The sequence below is a fragment of the Chinchilla lanigera genome, unplaced genomic scaffold (genome assembly GCF_000276665.1).
Source record: "Chinchilla lanigera isolate Chin_1 unplaced genomic scaffold, ChiLan1.0 scaffold00002, whole genome shotgun sequence".
Lineage (NCBI taxonomy): Eukaryota > Metazoa > Chordata > Mammalia > Rodentia > Chinchillidae > Chinchilla > Chinchilla lanigera.
In genome coordinates, this window is record NW_004955403.1 from 39,636,400 (window position 1) to 39,650,010 (window position 13,611).

Genomic DNA, 13,611 nt, shown 5'->3' on the forward strand with positions numbered 1-13,611 from the left:
GGCAGGCATTGTGCCTCTGAGCTAAATCCCCAGCCCCCATATGAGTGTTTATCTTGAGGTTTTATTGTCTTCTTTCCAAGGAATTTCAGTAAAGAATACGTGTTCAATTTATTATAAACTTCTTGAAATCAAAAATCAAAAATTTAACGTATATGTTGGTTCACAGGCAACATTTCCAGACCCTCCATCTGCTTCTACTGTAGATTAATATGTAATTATTTTATTAAAGCTACAACAGCAGGAGCATTGGAAATGGATCAGCAGAAAGAACCGTGGATGAAGAGATAGCAGCGAGTAGATTCCAGAATGTTTCCGTGTGAAATATGACCAGAACTAGGATTGCATCAGTGGATATTTAGGAATTTTAAAAATTACATGAAACGTCATTTAAGGCCCAAGCAATGTTCTTTCACTGCAGATTAGGTCATGGGCAAAGAAAAGAAAAGTCTTCAGCCTGTAGAGCTCACATTACACAGGAAAAGACTTCCAAGGAGATGCATATGTAACACATTCAGATTTTTAGAGTGATAAGTAAATATGGAAAATGAAAGCAGGGAAGGGGAGTATGCTGTCCTATCGTGAGCTGAAATTTTAGGTGGACAATCCAGGGAAGGCCTCACTGCGAATGCAACACGTGAGTGGAAGGAAGTGGGGATTTCACCTTGAAGAGCTCAAGGAAGAGTGTTTGAGGCAGACAGAACAGCACGAAGACGCTGAGATAAGAACATGGCTCCATGTGCTCTGCAGGAGCAGGAGACTGTATGGCAGGAGCCACAGGAGCAGGAGAGGCAATGCAGAGAGGTAACTAGGTCTGTGGGACCTGGAGGTTGCGGTGGGCCATTAGCTTTTATACTAGTTAAGATGAGGAAGCTGAGTTAGCTATTGCATATTATCTCTTTATGCCAAAGGCATCCTCCGTCTTCTCTGGAAACTTCATTTCCCAGTTAGTCCAATGGCTTCCTGTTAAAGGTTGCTAAAAGAAGGAGCTCATAAGGCAAGGGAAGGAGGCAAGTAGGCTCCTGTCTGCTTTTCTTGCTTATATTTGTCAGGAGCAACTAAAGCTTCGGTCTGTACCTTCTCTGAGTGCTTCAAGGATCAGCCCCAGGCGGCAGCCATTTGGGACCCTCTTCTCAGAGGGGAAGTGGTCTCGGTACCAATTCTGTTGTGCTTTCCTTTTAACCTTCTAGGAGCCAGTGATTGTATCTCCCCTGTTCCCAGTCCCTAGAACCTAGAGATGGGAGCACCTTCTTAGGCCTTTAGTCTGTGGATAATTGCAACAACCCTGCCACCCTTTGAATAACCATTTTACCAATTCTCTCTTTAAATACGCTGTTCAAAATGCTTGTTGTGCTTTCTGTTCTTCTTATTGTTACAGTGTCAAGTACTGGGAGTGATGCCAAGAAATCCTCAAAGATGGGAATATGGAATTGTTTTAGATATGTCCTTGACCTTGAACTTAATTCTAAGTTCTTTGTCAGCAGTAAGTGGGATATTGATATTGACAGTGCATGCAGTACAATCAGCCCTCAGTAGCTCTGGGAGTTGGTTCCCAAGATCCCTGTGGATACCAAATCCTGAGGATGATCACGTCCTTACATAAAATGGCATAGGATTTGCACAGACCTTATGCACATCCTTCCATAACCTTTTCATATCTCTACATTACTTATGCTGGCTAATGGAATGTAAATGTTATGTAAATACCTGCTGTACCATATTGCTCAGTGACTAATGTCTAGAAAAGAGTTTGTGCATGTTCAGGACAGATACAATCTTTCTTTTTCCCAAATACTTTTGATCTGTGTCTAGCTGAATCTACAAACATGATTATGGGTATGGAGGGCTGACTTATTTGATTAAATTATCATCCAGCATTTCCTGAGATAAAGTATTTATGAAAATATGTATCTTGGGGGACAAAGTGACTGCTGCAACTGACAATGGTGACTATAATGATATGAGGTCAAATGGCTATTTCTGACTGAATTGGCAACCATGCAAAAGAAAATGACTCAGGGCTTTGACAAGCTCACTTTCTCTTGTAATGCTACAAGCAAATTTTATTTTTGTTTCAATGTTTCTTAGCTTGTATATAATAGGGGAGTTATGGCTTGAATTTAAGTTCAATATTTCAGTATTTGAATCAGTCATTGAATTACATGGGGAGACTACAGACTCTCCAGTTGTCCTACGTGAAAATGAGATCATGGATTTAGAAGGAGTGGGAACATCTGGATGAACACATTGGCTCTGCCCTGTGCTTTCCTTTAAAAGAGATCCCTCTTTTTCTCAAGACCTAGTAACCCCATGGTGTCCACACTGTATGGCTAGAGAAACCTAAGTCCACTCCAGCAGGGACAACTGAGAAGTCCACCCTGGGAAGAAACAGGTTGCACCCCAAGATAATTACAGTATTTTTTTGAATATATTGACATGTACTTATAGGGCATATGTGACTATAATGTGCATGTAAAATGATATTTGATGAGGGCATTAAAACAAGGAGAATGGAATGTGACCTTGGATCCAGCCAAATTTATCAGCATGGGCATATTAATATGATAGGCTGAGCAGATGAAACTTGTTCTAACCACATGTTTATTTTATTGTATTCAGCAGTAGTGGCCCTCTCTCAGTAAAGCTGATGAGCATTTTTGTGGCCTTGTATAAAGAAAAGGCTTAGAGATGGAGAAATAGTAATATGAACTTTGCCTGTAATACTTATACACACATCACCCCACTGCCTGTCTTAAGAGGGTCCAGAAATATTCTTTTCACTAAAGCGTGTGCAATATCTTTATAGAGTGCAATATCTTTGTAGAGCCCAATGGTAGCTACTCAAAGACTAATGTCAGAGGTGAGAGATGCTGTCATTGAAAGGGAATTCCTAATTTCTGTGAGTATCTTGAGATTCCAGTGTATCAACAGTCAAGTAACAACACTAACTGGAAGAAATAAGATTTATGTAATTAATGTAAAGACAGCACGGAAGAATTGGTGATGAGAATTAACTTGCAGGAATGTTTGAGGGAGGTTACTTGATTTCCTAGGAATGAAATGACCAAAGAGTAGCCTATTTGAAGTATTACTTAGTCAATATATGGCAAGTATTGACAGTTTCTCACTTGAACCTAAACCAGTTCCCAGATCCTGGAGTTCTTTGATTACAAAGGAGACAGAATCTACTTTGTGTCTTGGCCACAATTGTACCCTGGAATAGTTTTCTCAGCCTCCCTAAAATATACCTGTGCATATTTAATAGGTGACTCTGAGCTATAGTAAATTGATGCTGATCCTACTAGGAGATCAAGCATCATTTTGGACCATTGGTCAGGCTAGAAAAAAATCCATCTTGCAAGAGTCATTGAGGGAGAAAACTGTAGTGGATAAAGAAACACCATGTGTGTTTTCTTCCTTGCTAATGTATACAAGGATCATATTGCAAAATAGCAATCTCTGAAGCTCTTCCCTTCAAGAGCTAGAATCTGGTTTTCCACGTCTTGATTTGGACTGCCCTTGTGAGTTGTTTTAGCCAGTTAATTAGTATAAGTGACACTGTGTGAGTTCTAGGCCTAGATCTCAAGAGACTGTTTCCTTCTGCTCTGTCTCCCACAACTTCCACGGAGAAAAGCCTGTGCTTACCATCTGGACAATGCAAAGCCATGTGGAACAGAGACAGGCCGTACAGCCAAGGCCCAGAAACACAAGAGGACACAAAGAGCAGCCCAGCCCTCCCAGGGCTGACCACAGCCTCATGAGTCAATGCACTGGAGGCCAGAAGAGTCTCAGCTTCTTCACTCCTTACTTTATCTCCTTTAACTTGTGTAAGGATTGCTGATGGGAATGGAAAGGGAAGGGATTCACTATTACTAACTGAGACTGGACATGGTAAATGTTAGGACCGTGAGTCTCTTCTACAGAGGAAAATATGAGCGGCTCCATGTATACTAAAGAGAGTGGAGGCGTGAAGTTTTAGCTAATCATTGCCTGGAAATTAAAACGCATATAGAATGCGTGTGAGTGCTGAGTAGTCAAACAGGGTGGCTCTGATTCTGGGGCTGGGAGTTTACAGATTACATTTCTTAGTTACCCTTGTCAGCTGGCTTCCTTTTAGATTTTACCTACAGGATACATAAAAGGGCAGAAGTGGCTTCCTTCCTCTCTTCCTGTCTTTGGCTGCATTGCCCTGAAGCAGCAACTTGATGCAGCCTCCAGGGTTTCATGTCATGTCTAGCACAGTGCAGTGGGATGCTCGGAGGAACCAGCAGCACCCTCAGTAGCTCCCTTAGAAGGATAGAGACAGATCCACTGACCCCTCGTCTTCTAAGCTCTTAAACTGTGCTAATCCCATTCTTCCCTGGCCCTGCAGTGGCAGATGTTCCATGCCACTATTGATTTTAGTGTTACCCTTTTGCTTCTTTAGGTATCCAATGTCTAGGTAAGAGTCCTCTTATTCTGAAACATCTAGCGCTTATATTCTGCTTTGCTGGCATGAAGCTAAACTAATACAAAGAAAACCACGAGGGTTCTGAAGTCCAAAATAATTTATCTTGCATTTTGTTAGGCTTGCCCTTGCTGTTGTGTTGGAATATACTTAAAAGACAGGGAGAGTTGGGATATTTTTATAGAAATAAGATGAGGCTAGGTTGGAACTTATGGTGAAGAAATGGATAAATTCTGCATATATTTTGAAAATATTAATGATGAGCTTTCTAGGCAGACCACGTGTCTATTTTAAGAATAAAGGAAAAGATCTAAATTATTATCAAGGAGAGTAGGAGACTGACTAGATAGAAAACTTTAGTGTTATTGCTGGCCAGTAACTAAGATTAGTCATTATATATCTAAAAGTGGGCCAGGCATGGTAGTGCAAACCTGTAATCCCAGCACTAGGGAGGGTGAGGCAGGAGGATTGTTGTGAGTTCAAGGCCCACCTGGGCTACAAAGTGAGTTCAAGGCCAGCCTGAACTGCATAGGGAAATTCTATTTCAAAAAGACCAGAAAAAATATTAAAAGGGAAGCCAATTAATCCAGCTGTATGTTTTTCTACAGACGTGCTTGTACAGTGGCTTTATGTATAAACCCTGAAATCTTATTGACCCAATACAACAGAAAGTTTTGTTCCAGTAACACAAGGTTAACTAGGTAGTGGGATGTTGTGGTGTGGATGGAACCCAGGCTTTGCAACTCTCTTTCAGTGGTCCTAGCAGATACACTCACAACACTTGTTTTGCAAGGTCATTGATGCTCTGTTGGAAAATTGCAGAAGAGAAAAAGATCTCCAGAAATTTTATTTACACTTAGCTGAAACTAGTCTGCATCATTTCTACTCAGATGTCATTTACTAATATTCAATGTTATGGCTCTCCCTTAAGCCACCTAGTGCCAGTAAATATTGTTTAGCTTACATCCAGAAAGAAAAGGAAATCAGCTTCTGAACTATTAGCACATGTCCATGAAAAGAATGAACATTTCTGCTAATGTAGGCAAAGAACTGAGAAAATAATTTGTTGTTTTGTTATATGGAGGTAGTTATATTAGTAAGAGCACCAAAAAATGAAAGACAGTTGTTCTATAGCATATGCAAGAAATGATTGTAACAGCTGGCTGCAAATTTGAACTGCATCGGGAGAAAAGAGGAGACATGAAGGAACAGACAAGGCATTAGAACTGATGCACCGAGGTGCGAGTAGTCCAACAACCGTTAGAGTTGTCGTCCTAGTGATTGAGTGTTGGCCACCAAGAGGAGCAATGCTGGCTGGAGAATGCAACATTTGAAATGGAAAATTTGGAGGAATTGCAGCCCTAGCAAATATGAAAATGAGAGCATGACGCTGAAGTTTAGTGAGACAGGATACAAGAAAAATCAAGTGCGAAGAGACAGTCAAGGATTTAGAGTCCAGCGTAGTGAGCGGTTACCTACCCAGGAATTGCAATTTTGGAAAAAGTAATTGTGACCTAGTGCTAAATCTTTGAGGAATGTGGAAAAAAAGAATAGTGGGTGACTTAGGAAGCAATTTGGTGGACAAAAACCCAACTTGCTTATTGGTTATTGCCAATAAAGATGGAGGAAGTGCCAACAGTCAATTCCAGGTTGCCCACATCCAAATTGTGGAAAGCCTCACCATGTCCAGAAGAGATGCACTGCTCAGGAGTAACCGTCTTTGGGAGAGTAATCATGAACTCACTTTTTGGATATATAGAGCATTAAATGTTTCTTTTAGAAATATACAAAAGATTTCAAGGTTATTTGACAACTAAAGTCCTAGGGCTCAGTGAAAAAAAAACAGTAGTGGAATATGAATTTCACACTGCTGGAAAACACATATTATTTAAAACCATGTACTGGTAATTTTATCTGGGTTGCTAACAGGAAACAGAGGCTGGGCCTTAGCATGTATAAAAGACAGCGAGCACAAAGAGAGCCGTTATATATTCAGTTCACCATTGTAAATCAGCATGAGTACAGCTATGTTGATTATTTTGCCCTGATCCAGTTTTATATTTTATCATCCTTAGCCTAACATCCTAAAACACGGATGTTAAGCTTGTGTCAATATAATTTAGAAAAATATTGTTTTGGAGTACATTCTGTTTCTCTCTAGGCTGGATTTTTCACTTATTCTTTAAAATGTACTTAAATTTCTCCTGTTATTGGTCTGCTCAGAACAAGGGTGGTCAAAATAGGTCTTGAAAAGAATAATCATGCCATTGAAAGAAAGCTTAAAGTAGATGTAAGACTGACTTCATTCATGTGCACCAAAATATCCCTACTTTTTCCTAATCAGTGTCAACTGTGAATACACTCTCCACAGGAATTCTATAGCTGATTTAGAAATTCACATGTTGAGTTTAATTTCCAGCCTCATCTGGCCTGCTAGCTACATACAACAATAAATACATATGTACAAATGCACGAGTTGTTTTAGGATCACAAGAGAAGCTCTCTAAATTTGTAGTCTGTTTCTTTGTTTATTTGTTTAAGGGACCATTTCCTTATGTAGTTAAAACTGGCCTTGAACTCAATATGTAGCCCAGGCTGGCCTCAAACTCACAGTGATCCTCCTGCCTCAACCTTCCTAGTGCTGGGATTATAAATGTGAGTCACCACGCCCAGCTTGAAATTGATATTGTTAAATCTCTGAGCATATCATTTCTCTTTTGCATGGTCCCCACTGAAGTCATAAATAGTCATTCTACCAAAACTAACAGAGCGCAAAGTTTGGAAGCCAAAAGAAATAGCTATTTAAGAAGGAGGAAGTTTCTCAATGAAAAATAATGATTATATTTATTGAGAACTTAGTGTATACTGAGATATAATCAAAGAATTTTGTAATATTCATGCATTTTTATTCTAAAGCAGTCCTAGAAAATATATGCTTTCATTGTGTCTCTTTTACATAGAAGGAAGTCAAGACATGGGGAGTTTAGAATGTATTCCTGAAAATCCCAGCTAGTGGCAGAACCAGAAAAATCTATTCCTGGCCATCTAACACTAGAGCTCATTGTTTTAACAAGTACCTTGTACCAACCTCTAAATTAAAATGGTCAGCACTGGGCAGACAAAAGTGGGCCAAGGAAGAAGAATGGATTTGTTGAATTAGTGGCATGTAAGTCATGTGGAAGTTCGTAAAAGCTATTTTGGTGGAGACATAAGTACACAGACTGTCGGGTTGGTAAGGAGTATGTTGAGAGTGAAGTTGTAGAAAGAAGACAGACACCTTAAATACTGAAAAATCTGCCTCACAAGATCAAGACAGGAAAGATGGTAGAGGTAGAATTGAGGTCAAGGAAAGTTTTGTTTGCTTTTCAGACCAAAAGAACTCTGTAAATGTTTATAGGAAGAAACCATTTGAGAACAGGACTACATGGAGACAAGAGAGAAAAGCAATGACATTTTGTGCTTCCTGGGAAGGTGAAAGGAATTAAATCGGAGGCTCTGATAGACCGCCTTTAAACAGGGGGAGGGGCAACTCTTCCCTATTTCACACAAGTGTATGAGATTAAGATACAGATGTCTGTCTGAGGGAAATAAGGATATGCCTATCTGATACCTTCTGTTTCTTCTACGAAGTATGTTCACAGAGATCTGAAAAACTATGTGTCTGGCATGACGCAAGTTGAAGCTGAGAAAAAGTTTAGAATAAATAGAGAGGGGGCTGGGTGTGATCAAAGCATAATATATACAATGTGGGAATGCCACAGTGAATCATATTCATTTGTATAATTAATATACATTCATAAGTATAGTAAAAAGTATACAATATGTGAATAAGAGAGACTAATGAAAAAGAAGTATAGTGTGATACGTAGGCATGATGCGTGGCCTAGATGACAGTGAATATTACAGTGTTACTTTGCCCTGTTAACTATTTCTTCCAGTATTTCCCAGCTGCCCAAAACATTAAAAAAATGGTTTCAGGAAGGATTTAGTTTTGCTACACAAAAGCAGTAAAAAAGCAAAAGGAACTGCAGCTCACAGGAAACAAGAAAGAATGACTGAAATAGTGGACCATGGAATGGGAAGGGTTATCGTTATGGTCATGGTCATGGGCATGGGCTTGGGCATGGTAATGGCGATCTTTACGGTTATGGTAAGAGCAGAGTGGGAAGGGATAAATGACTGAACATTTTGAAAAAGTGGACAAATGGTCATCACAGAATTTAATGGAAAAATAATGTACTTTGGACACAGGTGCATTATTCTCCTAGTCTCAGGTGATGGAAAGTTTCAGTTTATGGCCTTCAGAATGAGCCTCTAAGTAAAGAAACTGGAAATGAGTGGCTCAAAGACCCGAATGGGCTGTCTATGAGGCCGATAATCTTACCGGGTAGTAGAAGGAATGTAGGATAAGAAAGCCTGTATGTTCCTCCCATGTTCGTATTCAGTGAATGAGAGGGAGTGATAGAGGGGTTGGTAGAAAACAAATCCAAGGGGTGGAGGACGGCAAGATGACTGCCAAACCTCATGGCAATGGGTGTTGATGGGCAGTGCAAAATTAAGTACCTGAAAGCTGCAATGAGAATCAAGAAAGACACTCATCCTATTGATTGGTGCTAAATATGTGAAGATGGCAGAAAAATAACACCTACCTCTTAAGGCCTACAGGTACGCTGGACTCTCAGTACAGTCGGGGTGAAGTTGTGGTACTGGTGGATGAAGTATTATGAATACGCTGTGGGGATGTTTCTATCCTGTGTAATAGATATTTTAGGGGACACAGTTCTCTGAGAGGAGAGAAATGAAGGGAAGGATTGGAAGATGTTCTCTCAGAGAGGTAAACAGCTTAACACAGCAAAAAATAGATTCTTTGCCACAGATTTTAGTGTTTTTAAAAGGTGTTATGAGCCCTTCAGATATTGATTCATATTGAAGCAGGAAATAAAGGTCTAGGAATGCATAAGTCTAGACCGGAGAGGCTTTCGAAGAAGGTGGGATTGAAGACCTGAAATGATTGATAGTTCTTGCCTGACCCAAACTGAGTGATGTTGGTTTGGATACAGAGGCATCAGAACAGAACACAGAGCTTGGAGTAGTGTGAGGGCCCTGTTTCTGCTGGCTCAGGAAGTTTATTATTTATCTAAATGTTTATTACTTTGGCTATAATCTCTATGGCATGTATTGTTCTGTTTTGCTGTTGTTGTTGCTGTTGCTGCTGCTGCTGCTGCTGCTGCTGCTGCTGCTGCTGCTGCTGCTGCTGCTGTTTATGTACCTATCTCTCCCAATGACTCTGAACTCCCAGAAGACAAATTTTGCATCTTTTTATGTTTAGCATTAATTTATTGCTTGCTCAATAAATCTTTGATTTGGTGACTTTAAACACATATCTTCAGACCCACATTCATTGTACTGCCTAAGCTTCAATACAGTTCATCAGTGCTGTGCTTTGCTTTGTTAGTTCATGATTCCAAAAGATGTAATGTCTAGAGGGATGTAATGTCTTGTTTGTACTTTGGGTACAAACAAGAGGAAGAATGTGAAAGCATCACTTGCTGTGTAGGGGTCAGTGATAAGAGAGAGGGAAACCAATTCACATTCTTTTCGTTATCAGTTGTTTTCAGTTGTGTTATGATGACCTGGATAGAATTTCCCATAAAAACTAGTGAAAAAAAAATAAAAGAGGAATAAGTCATTTGCTTAACTTCATCTGATACTCAAGCAATCGCCTGAAAGAATGATTGCAAGAGTAAGCAACTTAAAGAGCTCTCGTTGACAGTTCATAGCTGATGTTTTTCCCTCACGTGTGCCTTATCAGATAATGTAGCCAAACTTTCACACAGTGGGTTCGGTTTCATTCACTATGTCAAAATTCAGTTTTTTTAAATGAATTGCTCAATTTTTTGAATGGTGTCTCACTACAATTTGCATCTTTCTTACTGAAAGACTTTTCTTTTCCTGTTTTTCTAGAACTCCAAGTTTTCTTTACACCAGCTGGATTACAATTCGTGACTGGAGGCTTTCTAGGGTATTCCATAAAGCAGCACACTGCATGGTTTCATCAAACATTATTGAATATAATGCCAAATTCTACTTTCAAAATTACGTAACAGCTTTATAGGAAGAAACAGAAAAATATTTTCACAAGGTGAAGTTTTAGAGTGATCTGTGACAATGACAGACTGCTTTTCAACAATTGATTTTTCTGTGATAATGTCATAAACATAATTATCACATCCTGAGTGCCATGTTGCTATGGATGCTTGAGAGTATTCCATGTAGTCACAAAAATAAACCTCAAAAGTTCTGTGTACACATTACAATTTACAGATGACAAAATTTAGGTTCAAAAAACCCCAAATATCTACAGTCATAAGTTTACGGGTACAAACAAAGAAAATCCTGGCATTAAGACCAATCCCCTGCCACACGCCTTTTAGTATGTGGAATTACCTCCCTTCCATGCCATCGTCATGGATGTTTTCTCAGACTGTGGAGGTAGGTGTGCAAATATCTACACATATGACAATAAACACTGGTGAGCGCATAGACAAAACCCAAGCCAAATTGGGTAAGATGCAACCAATTATTCAAAGGAAAATAATATTTAACATTAAAATTTAGTCTGATTCCATGTTGAGCTTTTAGTTGGTTCATTTTAATGTGAAAACTATACTTTCTGTGGGGAGATTCTTCATTTCTTGTACTTGCACTTTATGGGTATACATTTTAAAGTGAAGACCAGGGATATAGCTCAGCAGCACAACACCTGCCTGGACAGTGTAAGGTTGTGATTTCAATTCCCATTACAGAAAAAAAAAAAGTTTAACAGTAGAAGATGTTTTATTTGAGTGAAAATGTCATTTAACCTCAGAGTAAGTCTACTAAACCCAGAAATTCTGCCTGGACTACATTTCCCCACTCAAAGAAGAATGTCATGAATTCAGTGTTGGTCGAGATTCCTATACTTGACAACCTTTCCAGTTCATCCCAATCACATATCCAACCTTGAACATGGCAAGCATATTCTCTATTGAGTCATCTTAATAATCCTTGATAAACTTTCCTCTGTCCCTTACCTGCAACTCCAAATTCCAAAACCTTCAGAAACCAAACTTTTGGGTAAGTATGATGCTAGCACGTATTTGGCTAAAGACATGAACTGAACTGGCATGCAGTTACATATTTATACTATATGGACTGTCATGTTTTCAGAGCTGAAATATTAATATCTTAAGTATGCTGCAAGTGATGTGTAATATACGGTATATGCACAACATTACTACTCCAAAATCTATAGATTTCTGAATACTCAAAGCATACCTGGCCCCCAAGAGTTTGAGAAAGTAGATTTTAAAGAATTTCTCTTTCATTTTTAGCTCTGTTGTAGTTATATGAAAGCTATTACAAGGTTGTATAGTGAAATCTCACTGTCGTACTTAAAAATAGTATGAAGTAATGGGACATATATTATGATTAATATATCACTGTATAAGCAACCAGACTTCCAAGGAGAGAACATACACTCTTTGTAGAGGCAAATGTGGTCTTTTTTCTTTTATACTGTACAGTTCAGTAATTGGTGCACCTTGACACACCAAAACGTTTCCTCAAGTCCTTTTGCAGTTAGCCCCTTCCCAGTCTCAACATGGGAACCCCTCTGCCTCTATAGAATGGCGTCAGATAATCTACTCTCCTTTCAGTCTGACTTCTGTCTCTCAGCGTGATGATTTGGAGAGTCACCCATCCTGCTGAAGGTATCTGTATTTCCTCCTATTGCTGAGTAAGAGCCCATCATATGAATATTTCACAACTTGTAGATTTACCTATTTATGAGGGCATTTTGATTGTTTCCAGATTGAAGTTGTTATGATTAAATTTGCTATAAGCATTTACACATAAATCTTTTTGTGAGAATATGTTTTTATTTTCTTCTTTGTCAAGTACCTAGAAGAGAATTGTGGAGTCCATTTTTAAAGGAAGATAGCATCTTTAATATAAGAAGTCGTCAATTTGCTTTCCATAGTGGTTACCGCTTCACACTCCAACTGAGGATGAAGGAGAGTCACAGTTGTTACACATAGATGATACTGTCAGTTTCTTATTTTTATAATTCTAGTTTGTTGTAGGTGGCAGTATCTTATGGTGTTTTTTAATTTGCGCTTGCTTGATGACTAATAAAGTTAAACTAGTCCTGTATATGTCTTTTGTGAAGTATTTTTTCATATATTTTCCTCTTTTTTGTTTTGTGTGTATGTCTGTGTGTGTGCACGTGTGTGTGTGTGTGTGTGTGTGTGTGTGTGTGTTTCTTTGTTTTTCTCTTCTTATTGTTGAGCTGGGAAATTCTTTCTATATTCTAGATCTAAATCCTATATCAGATATACATAAGATGCAAATGCTGCTTTCAGACCATGAGTTGATTTGTCAGTTATAGTAGCTAGGGTCTTTTGCAGAGAAAAACCTTTTAGTTTTACTTAACTCTGGTCTTAAAATTTTTCTGTGCTTTAAACTTTTTTTCCCTAAGAAATATTTGCATACCCTAATCCCTTCATACTTTTTTCCAGTTGTTACTGTTTAAAAATGAAACCTACATTTCTATGAAATACCGAGTTCCTTTTGCTTCTTTTTTATTGGTAAGAAGTTAGTTATTTTGCTTTCCTCTTAACTAACATTTTTAAAAACTAAATCGTGAGACTTTCTATTAAAAAGCGATACTAGACACTTTTTAATAGTTATATAACTAAGTCAGAGTGTGAGATTCCCAGTTCTCAGCTAATATACACTATCTAGGGAGAGATAAAAGACATAATAGTTCAGTGGCAAAGGTCAATGTCTCAAGAACGGTACTCTTAAAGATGTTCTAGGCATGGCAAGGTCATTCCTGATGGGGTGAAAGAGCCGTCACCCAACACGGCTATGGATGATGGAAGAATTTTAATAGACAAGGATGGCTTAGGAGTAAAGACACTGGAAGGAAAAACACCAATTAGGACATAGCCAGAAAAGACTAAACATTACTTTCTTGTTTTAGTTTTCTTCCCCATGCATGATTCTTTAGCACGATTGTGAGTCTCTTATAAATGCAAGTAAAACACAGCCCCTCGCATAAAACACACAATGATATTTATTGATATACATGTCATCCAAAGAGAATGGCAGAGAGAACAGCAATT